This window comes from Phocoena sinus, chromosome 10 (assembly GCF_008692025.1).
Source record: "Phocoena sinus isolate mPhoSin1 chromosome 10, mPhoSin1.pri, whole genome shotgun sequence".
Taxonomy (NCBI): Eukaryota; Metazoa; Chordata; class Mammalia; order Artiodactyla; family Phocoenidae; genus Phocoena; species Phocoena sinus.
Window position 1 is genome coordinate 47,622,651 of NC_045772.1, and position 12,670 is coordinate 47,635,320.

Consider the following 12,670-nt stretch of genomic DNA (forward strand, 5'->3'; position numbering starts at 1 on the left):
AAAAAAAGAATATAAAATATAAAAATATGCTATAAAGAAGACAAAATAATTTTTCTTTGCAGATAACATGACTCTATACCTAGAAAATTCAAGAGAAACAACTGACGATTAGAAATGATCAGAAAAGTCAATAAAATAAATGGTTAAAGTTAAATATAAAAACTAATTACTTTTATATGTATAAAAAATAACCAGTCAAAAATTCAGATAAATATAATGAAAAAAAAAGAAGATTCCATTCAAAATAACAAAAAGCCTAAAATATCTAAACATATATTTAGGGACAACATATTTTTTTAAAAAGCTAATAAACTCTATGAAGGGTCATAAGAAGAGATTTCAATAAATGGAAAGAACTTCATTGTTCTTAGACTGAAAGATTCAATATTGCAAAGCTTTTACTAGACATTATTTATGATGTCTGCCAAATACACAGTCATTTTCTGAGAACTTTCCCCTTATAAAAACAGTCTCCTGCAACCTTTACAGGCACTTGAATCAGAAAGAAAAAATCCATTGGTTGGCCAGTGACCACTTCAGTTATTTCTCCCAAAATTTAAACTAATAAACTTTAAAGCTGGTGGTTGAGATTAAGTCACCTAATAGCTAAGGCAGAGGACAGGAGTGATAGTCTAAATATTTCTGCCAGGTCCTTTACCCAGGTCCTTCATGATTTTTTACCCTTAATAAGGCTGGTTGTTCCCCTTCTACTCTAATTACATGACAAAGTCCTGTATACATCCAATAAACCCTTTTGAATTGGTTTGTATGTTATCTGAAATCAAATAATCCTCAAGGAAAATGTTCTGAAGTTCATCTGGAAAAATAAATACATAAAAATGACCAGAAAAATTAGGGAGGAAGGGGGTAAATAAGTACTGAGAAACACACAAGTGAACACATCAAAGGAACACAAGTCCAGGATATATCAAGAAATATTACATATATATGGAACATATATTTTATACTTATATAAATATTATATATATATATACACACAGATAGATGCATGATAAGCATATCCTTTGACACTAGTGAGGAAAGATTCATTATTCAATAAATGTTGTGGGGAAAATTGATTATATATTTGGGAGAAAAAAAACCTGGATCATTTTCCTGCTTCCACACCAAATCTGCAGATAGATCAAAGATTTCAACATAAATAAATGAAACCATAGAAAGAAAACATCAGTGACTATTCTTATGATCTTGACATAAAGAAGGTTTTCCCAAGCATGGCATGAAAGCCAAAAACTATTTTTAAAAAAAGATTGATAAAATTTTACTTTATCCTTTTTTTGAGGGGAGAAGAATGTTTCACATTTTACTTTGAAATAATTTCTATCCTAAAGAGAAGCTACAGGGTTTCCCTGGTGGCACAGTGGTTGAGAGTCCGCCTGCCGGTGCAGGGCACACGGGTTTGTGCCCCGGCCTGGGAAGATCCCACATGCCGCGGAGCGACTGGGCCCGTGAGCCATGGCCGCTGAGGCTGCGCGTCCGGATCCTGTGCTCCGCGACGGGAGAGGCCACAACAGTGAGAGGCCCGCGTACCGCAAAAAAAAAAAAAAAAAAAAAAAATAGAGAAGCTACAAGAATACAAAGGAAGTCACATATACCCTTCACTCATATTCATCATTATTAACATTGTGCTACATTTGCATTATTCTGTCTCTGTCTTGTCTCTCTGTCTCTCTTTCTCTCTCTCTCTCACACACACACACACACACACACACACACACACACAAAACACAATGATACACACCTACCTATACATACCATTCTGAACCATTTGAGAACAAGTACCTTTACCCACGAATACTTCAGTATATATTCTTAGGTACAAAAACATTATCTTCACAACCACAGTTAAATTATCAAAATCCGAAAACTTAACATTGACACAGTTTTATTGTACAATCTACATTCCATATTCAAATTTTGCCAATTGTCTCAATAACGTCATTTATAGCATTTTTTTCTGGTCCAGAATTTAATCCAGTATAACATAGTACATGTAGCTGTCATGCCTCTTTAGATTTTTTTTTGAAGTGTGTAGGCTAACTGTTTTACAGAACGTCTCTCAATTCTTGTTTGCCTCATATTTTCTCAAGGTTAAATTCAAGTTTTGTATGTTTGGCAAGAATATTACACAAATGATATTATGTCTCTCTTAGTGCCTTATATCAGGAGGACCATAGTGTCTCATTATTGATGTTAATTTTCATCCCTTAGTTAAGGTACTATCTGCCAACTTTCTCCACTATAAAGTTACTACTATTCTTTTTGTAATTTGTGGCAAGATACTTTGAGATTTTGCAAATATTTTGTTCCGCATTAAATTTTTATCTAATAGTTTTAGTATCCATTGGTGATCATAAGCATTTTAATCCGTGAAAAAAGTTAAAGACCAAGTGAGGAATATTTTCAATATACATGAAAAAGAGTAAATATCCATAATATCCAAAATGTTCTTTCAAAACAATAAGGTAACAGCTACACCCCAACAGAAAATAGTAAAGGGCTTTAAAAGGCAGTTCATAAAATAAAAAATCAAATTGGTTAATAGATGCACAAAACATGTTAAACATTAGTAAGAAACAGAATTTAAAATATGAGAAAATTTTCTTTTTGCCTACCAAATTGGCATATATTCAATGAATTAATAAAATCCACTGTTAATGCTGATGGAAATAAGATAACCCTCTTATGCACTGCTGATAGGAGTATATATTAAATAATCTGTCTGAAAAGTGTTTAGCACATGTTTCCAAAAAAAAAGAATGTGCATGTATACTTTGATCCAGAAATTCCACTTAATACACTTACGATAATACACTTAATAACAGAAAATTGAGAATAAATGACCCTTTTTTTTAACATCTTTATTGGAGTATAACTGCTTTACAATGGTGTGTTAGTTTCTGCTGTATAACAAAGTGAATCAGCTATATGTATACATATATCCCCATATCCCCTTCCTCTTGTGTCTCCCTCCCACCTTCCCTATCCCACCCTTCTAGTGGGACACAAAGCACCGAAATGACCTCCTTGTGCTATGCAGCTGCTTCCCACTAGCTATCTATTTTACATTTGGTAGCGTATATATGTCAATGCCACTCTCCCACTTCGTCCCAGCTTACCCTTCCCCCTCCCTGTGTCCTCAAGTCCATTCTCTACATCTGCATCTTTGAGAATAAATGACCATTAATTGACATTCATTCAATGAAATATCAATACTCTGCAGCCATTTAATAAATTCTACAGCATTTCAAGAGAAGGTGGCTTGCAAAATCTTATACCCACCCAATTTGTTTTTAAACGTAAAGGCAACAGACAATTCCAAAATTTAAAAGTTCAGGGTATAAAGTCCCCATGACTTCCTCTTGAAAATAATTCCTTGACAGTGAAATTCAGCCAAGCAAAACATGAATCAAAATAAAGAACTCAGAAATTTAGAAATCAAAGAGGAAAAACTATGATGAACAGTGAATTCATATAAATATAGGATTTAAACTGAATATCTGAGGGAATTATGGTTACAGATCAAAATGTAAAAGTAATAAACCCTTAAAAAGGAAAAAATATCAGCAACAAAGATTAGAAGGTAGGGCGAGGGAAAATGGGAAGAGATGTGGTATTAATCACCTTACTATTCATATCTCAGAGTTCATCTTCATTACCCTAAACCTGAACCATTTAGTAAAAAAATAACTATTCCAACTTTGTAGTAACTTTTAAATCCCCTTTCTTAATCTTGGAAGACTCCTTTAGAACTGATATCTCTAACAGTAAAGAAATAATTATTTAAATTCTGTAATTCCTTCAGTTTCCCTTCTTTTTATCCCATTAAATTCAACTAAAATTAATATTTTATATTATATTTAATATTTTATTTAAATAGTGCATGGGAGCTAAGATCCATTTCTTACTAAGTTATTTCTACTATCTAACTATCCATCCTTCTATCTGTAGCTATTCATAGAAAGATGATGAAATAATATTCCACCATAGTTGACACTAGTTAGATGGTAGAATGAGTTATCTCTTTTTTTTTAAATCCCTATTATACACTTTGGAAAATTATTTTGCACAATTTTGAATAAAATGATTTTCTAAAAAAGTAGGAAATCAAATTGCTAAAATAAACGAAAAAATATAGAAAAAGTCTAAACTGACAAACCCTGGAGTAAATAGAGAAAATTTCTACTCATGACCATCCCCCCACCCTTGCATAAAAGGTAAAAGTCCCAATGGCATCATGGGTCATGCTTCTAAAACTTTAACAAGATGATAATTCCTCTGCCATTTTCACAATTCTGGAACATAGAAAAAAAGCAAAGTACCCAAAATTTTTTATGAAGCATAAAACTTATGCCAAAAGCTGACAGAGATGAGATGCATAAAGAAAACTACAGACTAATATCATTTGTGAATAATATACCAAAATCCTAAATAAAATGCCATCAAATAGAATTTAACATTTCCATTAAGAGAAAAATTCATCAAGAAACAAAAAGATAATATTGGAATTCATATATCAAAGGTAAAACAGTATTTGACCTTCTCAACTGATGCCAAGAAGGCATTAAACATTCAATATTGATTCCAATGAATACATGCTTAAGATTATATATATTTATACACATACATATACACATATCTATATCTCTCGTATACATATATGTGATAGAAAACCTACATTAAATAACAGCATCACGTTCAATGGTTAAAAAATTAGAACTATTTTCGTTAATATTAGAAATATGTATTTTCATTACCTTGCTATTACACAATGTGTCAACACCCCTAAATTAATCTATACATTTAAAACATCCACAATAAAAAATATCTTAAAATAACAAAATGATTCTAAAGTGTAATAATGTAAAAATGCCCAGGAAAATAGAATAGGATCTGAAACAACTGGTATTTTTTTTGCTTTTGCCAACAGTGGTAAGCCAAAAGTTTTTTCTTTCATTGTAATGAAATCTGAAGTAGATTATCGATAATTTAATGAGAACTTTGTTAAACTTTGTGGACTTTTTTTCCAGGTATAATTTAAATATGCAATACTTCAGCTGTCTATCCTGCACACCCATATCCCTCATGTAATCCAGAGCCTTGAATTCTTCCCATGTGTAAGGCACCTTTGCACTAGATCCCTGCACTGGTTATAGGAGGTATAGGAGGGCCATTTCATCTTTATCTTTGGGCTTGCTAATTCATCCAAGGGCACTAAAACAAAATTTTAAAAATCTTGAGCACCTCCCAAATGGTAAAAATTGATGGGTGCCAGAGACAGGTGGAAGGGAGGGAGAAAAAAAGAGAAGGAAAAGGGAAGAGAAGAGAGATTGCCAACTCCATTCAGTGACAAGAACTCAGAGGGAAATGGATGGAAGATATTTTTAAAAGTTGAGATGGTCAGAGATGACCTCATAGTGGAGTTTTGTCTTGAGCTAGACTTTGAAGGAAGAAAGAGCAAGACAAGGCTCATTCATTCTTTATTAAGCACCTACTATGTGCCAAGCACTGTACAAGGTTCTGAGGACACAGCCATGAAAAAAATTAACACGATCCCCTCAGGAGGCTTGGATTCTAATGGAGGGAAAGGTAGCAACAGTGGGGAAGGACTTACATGACATATGAGAAACAATAAATAAACAGGATCTTTTCGGGTGGTGATGAAAACAGAACAGAGTGGCATGATAGATGGTGGGGGAAGGAGCTCCTTTCAGTGTGTAGGGCTTTCTCAGGAAGGAGCCAGCCATGCAAAGATCAAGGGCAGAGCATGCCAGGTAGAGGGAACAGCACCGCGAGAGCCCAGGGCTGGACTGTGCTTGTGTGTTTGAGAAACAAATCATTCCAGTGTGGCCAGAGCACAGGAGCACGGGGCGGGGTAGGATGGGGAGAGGAGGTGGCCAGAGCAACGAGAAGCCTTTGGAAAGTGAAATAATATGCTTTAATATGCTTTTATAAAAGGTGACTCTGGTTGCTTTGAGGGAAAGGACTATAAGGGAACAAGAACAGAAGAAGGGAGGTCAACTTGCACACTATCGCGGTTGTTCAGGGACTTTCAGAGGGAGTCTGGAGTTCTTACTCTGGACCAAGCAAAAGAAGAAGCACTTTGCCCGACCTCGTCAATCCTCATGACAGCCCTAGGGGGTGGACATTAATATTATTCCCAGTGTACAGAGAAGGCAAAGTGATTACACAGGTTAACTAGCTTGCCCAGGGGCACACAGCTAGTAAGTGACCTGCAGGGAAGCCAACGAGACCTACCCTGATTCTTGAGGGTGTTCTCACCCCCAGCCCCATTACTCCCCCACCTCGCCCCGTGTTCCTCTTCCTTTCCCAACAATGCCAGCCAACTGCAGACAAGCAACTTGACACTACTACTTCCCTGGGCTTTGGTCAAGCCAATTGCTAAGAGAAGCAGATGGAGGAAAAGATCTGTTTAGTTTCCCACTGGAGCCCCTGCTGGTGTCCCATCTGCTTTATACAGCACTGCCCCCCGCCCAACAAACACATACACACAATTCCCCACATAGAAGTAGGAAGTGGCCCATAGATTCTCAGACCTGACCTTTGTGCCACTTGCTTTACATCACTCACCCTCTCCAACCTCCATTCCCAGGTAGAAATAAGAGATGGTCCACAGCATACAGGACCTGCCCGTGTGGCTTGTGCAAACCTCTTAATGAACAAGGATAGATGAGCCCTGGAGTAGCTGGCTTTCTCTAGGACTCCAAAGTCACAGCTGTGCTTTCCAGACCCTAAGGAAATTCCTCAACAAGATAAATCCACAGTGTCAGATAAAACGGTGTTCAGGAGGCTCTGCACACACAGGGCAACTCTCAAAAGCCTCTTAAAATAAACTGCATGCTTTTAAAAATAATCACTTTGCTCTAAATGTCTTAAACGCTGGTTTATAACACCCAAACCTGCAAAGAGTGTGTCCTCGGGCATCCCGCCCCCTGTCACGGAGGCTCAGTTTCAGACCTTGATTCCACCCTTTTCTACGTTTCTCTCTGTGGCCGGGAAGGGCTGTCACAGTTTTGCTCACAAAAGCAGAAGCTACCCAGGCCTCCGGCGAGTGCCGGAGAACTGCTCTAGGAAACAAGGGCCCCCCTTCTTCACCCTAGTTTTCTGCCTTCCCTTCCAGGCACGCAACAGCTGCAGAATGGTCACCTGTGCTGTTGCCCTTGGCCTTACAAGGCAGACAAGAAAAAACTGCGTGGTTATGAGGATCAACCCACCAGGGACGCCCCAGACAAATCTAAGTTGCATCCGCAAGACCCGCTGATAGACATACACATGCCTTTGGGGAAACAGGGCTTCTCCAAAGGTATGGATAGGGTGTGCCCAGCAAGGACCTCCCTTTCTGCTTCCCACCCACCTGCCCAGCCGCCACCGCCCCCCAGTCCTGTGTAAGGACACTTCTCGTTTCCACCCTAGGGACTCCCTTCCCACATCACATCCCCAGACACCCCCCTCCCTTCTTGATCTACTCTTTTGCCCTTTGTCCCAAAACAGCGCTGCCCAGAGTATTCAAACGACAGGCAAGATGACAACATTTGTCTGTTACAGCAGCTCTAGGTATTTTAAAGATTCTAAAAAGCCACAATGAGTGTCTCTCCCTTCCCCCTTTGATTGCCCTTTAAGGTTAAACATATAGTTTCCCTCTGATGTGCCAGGGCTCATGAGGAACTGGAGCTGAAATGTTCATGCTTTTCCAAAGAAGGAGGAAGGGGGAAGCAGAGGAGAAGTCGGAGGAGAAACCAGACCCTCATTTGCTAAGGTTACTTTTGTCTTGAAAATCCACTGAAAATAAAACTGGATTTAAAATCTAATGTCAGTGGTGAGAGCCACAACCCGTTCAGTTAGCTAGTGGAGATAACATTTTCCCAGAGACGTTTCCAATCATTAAAAGACTAATTGTTTCACTCATTTATTCAACACTGACTTAGTGTTCACCATGTGTCCAGGAATAAAATTGGGGACGAGCTCACAGTCCAGCAAAAGGGACAGGAAGATCGGCTGCAGCAGCAGAGGGTGGTAAGTGCCGGGGTGGCGGTGGGCGTCCTACTGCAGGAGCCTTTTTTGTTAGGCTGGCCGGGCTGGGGCGAGGGCTTCCTGCAGGTGACACTTGAGAGGAATTTTTAAGGATAAGCAGAAGGTGATTTTAAAAAACATCCCAGGAACTGAAAAGAGTATGTACCAATGAATTCACGGAGCCTGCAGCAGGACTCCCGTGGAACTGAGTGTGCGGTCTGGCCAGAGCTGGGAGGCGGGTGAAGAGCGCGGCACAGACAGGACAGCACCCTTCCCGGACCCCGCTGCAAGCTCTGGGTACTTTTATTTCAGCCACTGTAGAAATTACACGTTGCGCATCTGTTTCTCCACTCAACTTTAAGCCCCTCCAGGGTAGAAACTGCCTCTTTCTATATAGATCCTACACACCCAGGACAAGGCCTGGAATGTGGTAGTTATTCAATAAATATTGAATTTCTCAGATGAGTAATAACATTTGAATGAATAAATGTGATGATGAATGGTGGAAGGTGTATCTGGAGAAACCGGTGTATCTCAGAAACCTGATCATGAAGGTTCATAGGTATCAAGGTAAGGAATTCGCCTTACAGGTTATGAAGACATTGCAATTTCTCATCAGACATGATCAGGTTTATATTTCTGAAAGGCCTTTCTGCCTGCTCTTGGGAGTGAAGCTGGGTGAGGCTGGAGCAAAGAGACTAGTCAAGGACACTGCCAGCATTAGCCTTCCCTCACTAAATCACCCAACACACAATCAACGGGCACCTGCTATGGAGCAGGCACAGTGCCAAGTGCTAGAGACACAAAGACAAGGGTGCCTTAGTAGTTAAGGGTCCTGGTTCTACAATCAGGCCTTAGGTCAATTCTGGCCGAAACATTTCCCAGCTGTGCAACCTTGGGCAAATTACCTACCCTCTCTGTGCTTCAGTTTCCTTATCTATAGAATAGGGATAATAAGAGCATTTCCTTCATGGTGTTGTGAGGATTAAATGAGATAATGCATATAAGGTGCTTAGCACAGTTCCCAGCTCAATAAATACTGCCCTTTGTCATAACCATCACTTGCTGTGCTCAAGAGGTTCATAAACCAGTGAGAAAGACTGACATAAAGGCGTACCATAGTGCTCGATGTGACAACTGAGTGTACACAGAGCATTACAAGTCATCTAATGATTCAACAGGAGCAAAAGGGTTCCAGGTAAAGCTTCCAGGAACAGGGGTCCATGAGGCTTGAACTGTCCTCAGGGGCAGATCCTGGAGCCTTGAATGCCATGAAATTCTGATCTGGTGCAGTGGAAGTGGGGTCAGGAAGGTGGAAGAGTGTGCAGTGGTGTGCTGGAGCCAGCTCGTACAAGCTTGGGCACATCTCTTCCCAACTCCATATTTAGAGTCTTCACGTTAGTAACTTGAAATTGGCAATAGTGGGAAGATTTACACCATGGAAATATTACAAATTGAGAATTTCTTTCCAAAGATTTGGTTGTTAAACATTTACCAGCATACCCCTGGCTGTGAGTAGTATTTGAGAGGAGAATCCTACTGGACTTTGTTACTGACTGGATTCTCCCATCTCTGTTTTGGTGGACGGGTAGGAGGTGGTGTTGGTGCCTTGAGATAGGGAACAGGAGAGAGTTGGCTGAGGAGCCTGGAAGGAGCTGGAGGGATTCATCTGCTCCAGGTCATGTCATGTCAATCCTGTTTTTGCACTCTTGGAGAGAGAAGTGAACTGCAGGGCACTGCCCCCAAGAAAACCTCCACCTAATGACCTGGAATCCCAGAAGTCTCCCCAGTCTTCCTTGTACAAGTAGTCCTGCACCGATCCAGGAAGAAGCTAATCAGTTCTTTCAAGCAGAGTTAACATGACCCATTGTTGGGAACAGTGACCAAATTAAAAGACTGTCTCTGGACTTTAACATGATATGACTCACCTGAAATTTATATGCCCGATACTCACAAGATAAAATGAAAATTGACCTTTATTCAACTTGAGTAAATAAATGGTTCAAGCACATTGTGTAACAGGATGGCAACACCCACATGGCTTTTCAATAACTGTCACAGATGCAAAATTCTAGAAAGGATTGCTGAACACTTGGCTGCTGGCCTCTGAGGACAGCAGAAGATATCCAGGAGCCTGCAAGTGCCCACCAAGAACTACTGCTGTGGATGGATTTCATCTGCTTTCCTGATCAGCAGATTAGGAGCCTGTGCATGAAAATGTATACCTTGATTTCAACTAGACACTTAACAAAATTGTTAACTCACTCATCCAATAATAAATATTTAATGAAGTGCATGTGCTAGGCACTGGGATACAACAGTGAGCAACACGCAATCCTACCCTCAAGCCAGGGGACGGGAGCACAGACAGTAAAAAGGCACGACTAACACAATGTGGTACGTCAGGCCCAAGAGACACGTAAGAGGGCCTTCCAATCCAACTGGGGGGAGGGCAGTCAAGGATGGCTATACTTGTAGCTAAGACAGAAAAAGGTAAAAGAAATTACATTAGAATTAGGTGAATTTGTATCTGGGAGAACTGAACCCTAACATGCTAACCCGGAGAAAATCCTAAAATGTACTATAAAATGACTCTGCTCTCATCCTTCTCAATAATGCTATTTGTGATTTGGACAAGTATAGAAAAGGCAAACCTGCCATGTATGCAAATGGCCTGAAGGAGATGAACAAGGTAAAAATACAGTATAAAAGACTCAGGTCACTAGAGATTGTCACACTGAATGAAGTAAGTCAGACAGAGAAAGACGAATATCATATGATATCGCTTATGTGTGGAATCTAAAAAAATGGTACAAATGAACCTATTTACAAAACAGAAATTGAGTCACAGGTGTAGAAAACAAACTTATTTGTTACCAAGGGGGAAGCAGGGGAGAGAGATAAATTGGAAGACTGGGATTGACATAGACATAGTACTATCCATAAAATAGTTAACTAGTAAGAACCTCTAGCACAGGGAACTCTATTCACTACTCTGTGATGACCCATATGGGAATAGAATTTAAAAAAAGAATGGATATATTTATATGTATAACTGACTCATTTTGCTGTACAGCAGAAACTAACACAATGTTGTAAATCAACTAACTATATGCCAATAAAAAAAAAAAGTCAGGTCAAATCTTGGCAACTGGATTGATGGCTGACTCTGACACGATGGAATTTAGTAGATTAAGCATTCAGCTTTCCATTGATTTTTTTCCATTATGTAAATATGAGATGGGGAGACTTGGCTTTTGCGTAAATAAGTGATAAAGACATCAGTTTAATTTTGTCATCATGAAGAAGTATCGGGGAGACAAAGAAACTAACGTAGGCTTATAATAATGAAAGCACTGAGGACAGAACTGGGAGGGTAAGGTCCCTGTTCCTCTAGGCACAGGTCCAATCTTGATGACCTGGGTCCCATACCTTAAGAGGAATGTGGACAAATAGGAGGGTGTCTGGCGGAGATCCAACAAAGCAGGAAAGCATCAGAAGTCAAGCCACATGAGAGACGGCCAATGGAGAATAATAATAAGAATGCTTGGTAAATTTGTTGAGCACATTTTATGTACCAATACCTTGCTAAGAATTTTACATTTACTTTCTCACTTAATCCGAACAATAATTTTATTGTCAGATAGGTCTAGTACTACTCCCATTTTTCAGAGGAGCAAACAGCCTCAGCAAGCTTAAGTAACTTCCTCAAGTCGCAATAACACAGTTGTTATTGCAGGGGTTCTTACTGCAGTGTTTTCTACTGTAACATAACATACATATTCCTGAACCACCCTGCCTTCTGCAAAATCATGCAAAATAATGAAAGAAAGTTGGGTTGGAGCAAACCAGTCAAAAACTAATAAAAACAATAACATTCCTAATAGAAATTTAAAGGACACATCAAACTATAATATTGTTAAGTACTTCAGAAAATATAGGAATTTACCCTTTATAAAAAGGTTGTTGGAAGAGTTATGGTTGCTGAATTATGAGGGCAAGGGAAGAGGGAGGAGGCCACTGAGATTAGGATAACTGGTTTAGATCAATTACATTAGAACCTATCCTTCCTGGGCTCAAGGACTCTCCTCTGTCTGAACAGATTAAGCTTCTGTTAGGAGGAAAGAAGGTGGAACGGCTGATGGTGCCTGCCATTTATAACTTAGAAATATAGATCTAAGATCTTTCAGCATTAACATTATTACAATTCCATGTGACTGTGTCCTGTATTGCTTTTTCACAAACCCAGGGTCGCTCAGTGTAAATAATAAATGATGGCTGGTTGGCTCGGTACCTTTTAAGATCTGCCCTTGTGGCACAGCTTCTGGGTGAATAATCTAACAATTGGTAGGATTTAAGGTAGGAGAGGGAAACGGTCTGTCTACTGCATTAGGTATCTCAATTTTCATGAAAGTATTTCAGTGTCTTCACTAGCTGATTATCAAGTTCATACTTATTCTCCTTTTAAATTAATTATTTGAAATATAAACTAAGCAAGATCCTCTGGCCTTTCTGGGAGCCTGGGGATTCACTTTTCCAGGAGTTTTGGAACCTTACAACTAAGCCTCCTCCCAGCCCTTCAACATGAAGGTTAAGCTTTGTCCATTTTCTCTTCAAA

At 39.3% G+C, this 12,670-nt stretch overlaps 1 protein-coding gene across 2 annotated transcripts in view; it reads right to left on the minus strand.

Annotated features, from left to right (window-relative positions):
- MYRFL (myelin regulatory factor like) overlaps positions 1–12,670 on the minus strand; it is a 115,185-nt gene that overhangs the window by 82,619 nt on the left and 19,896 nt on the right. The gene's annotated exons all lie outside the window — the stretch shown is intronic.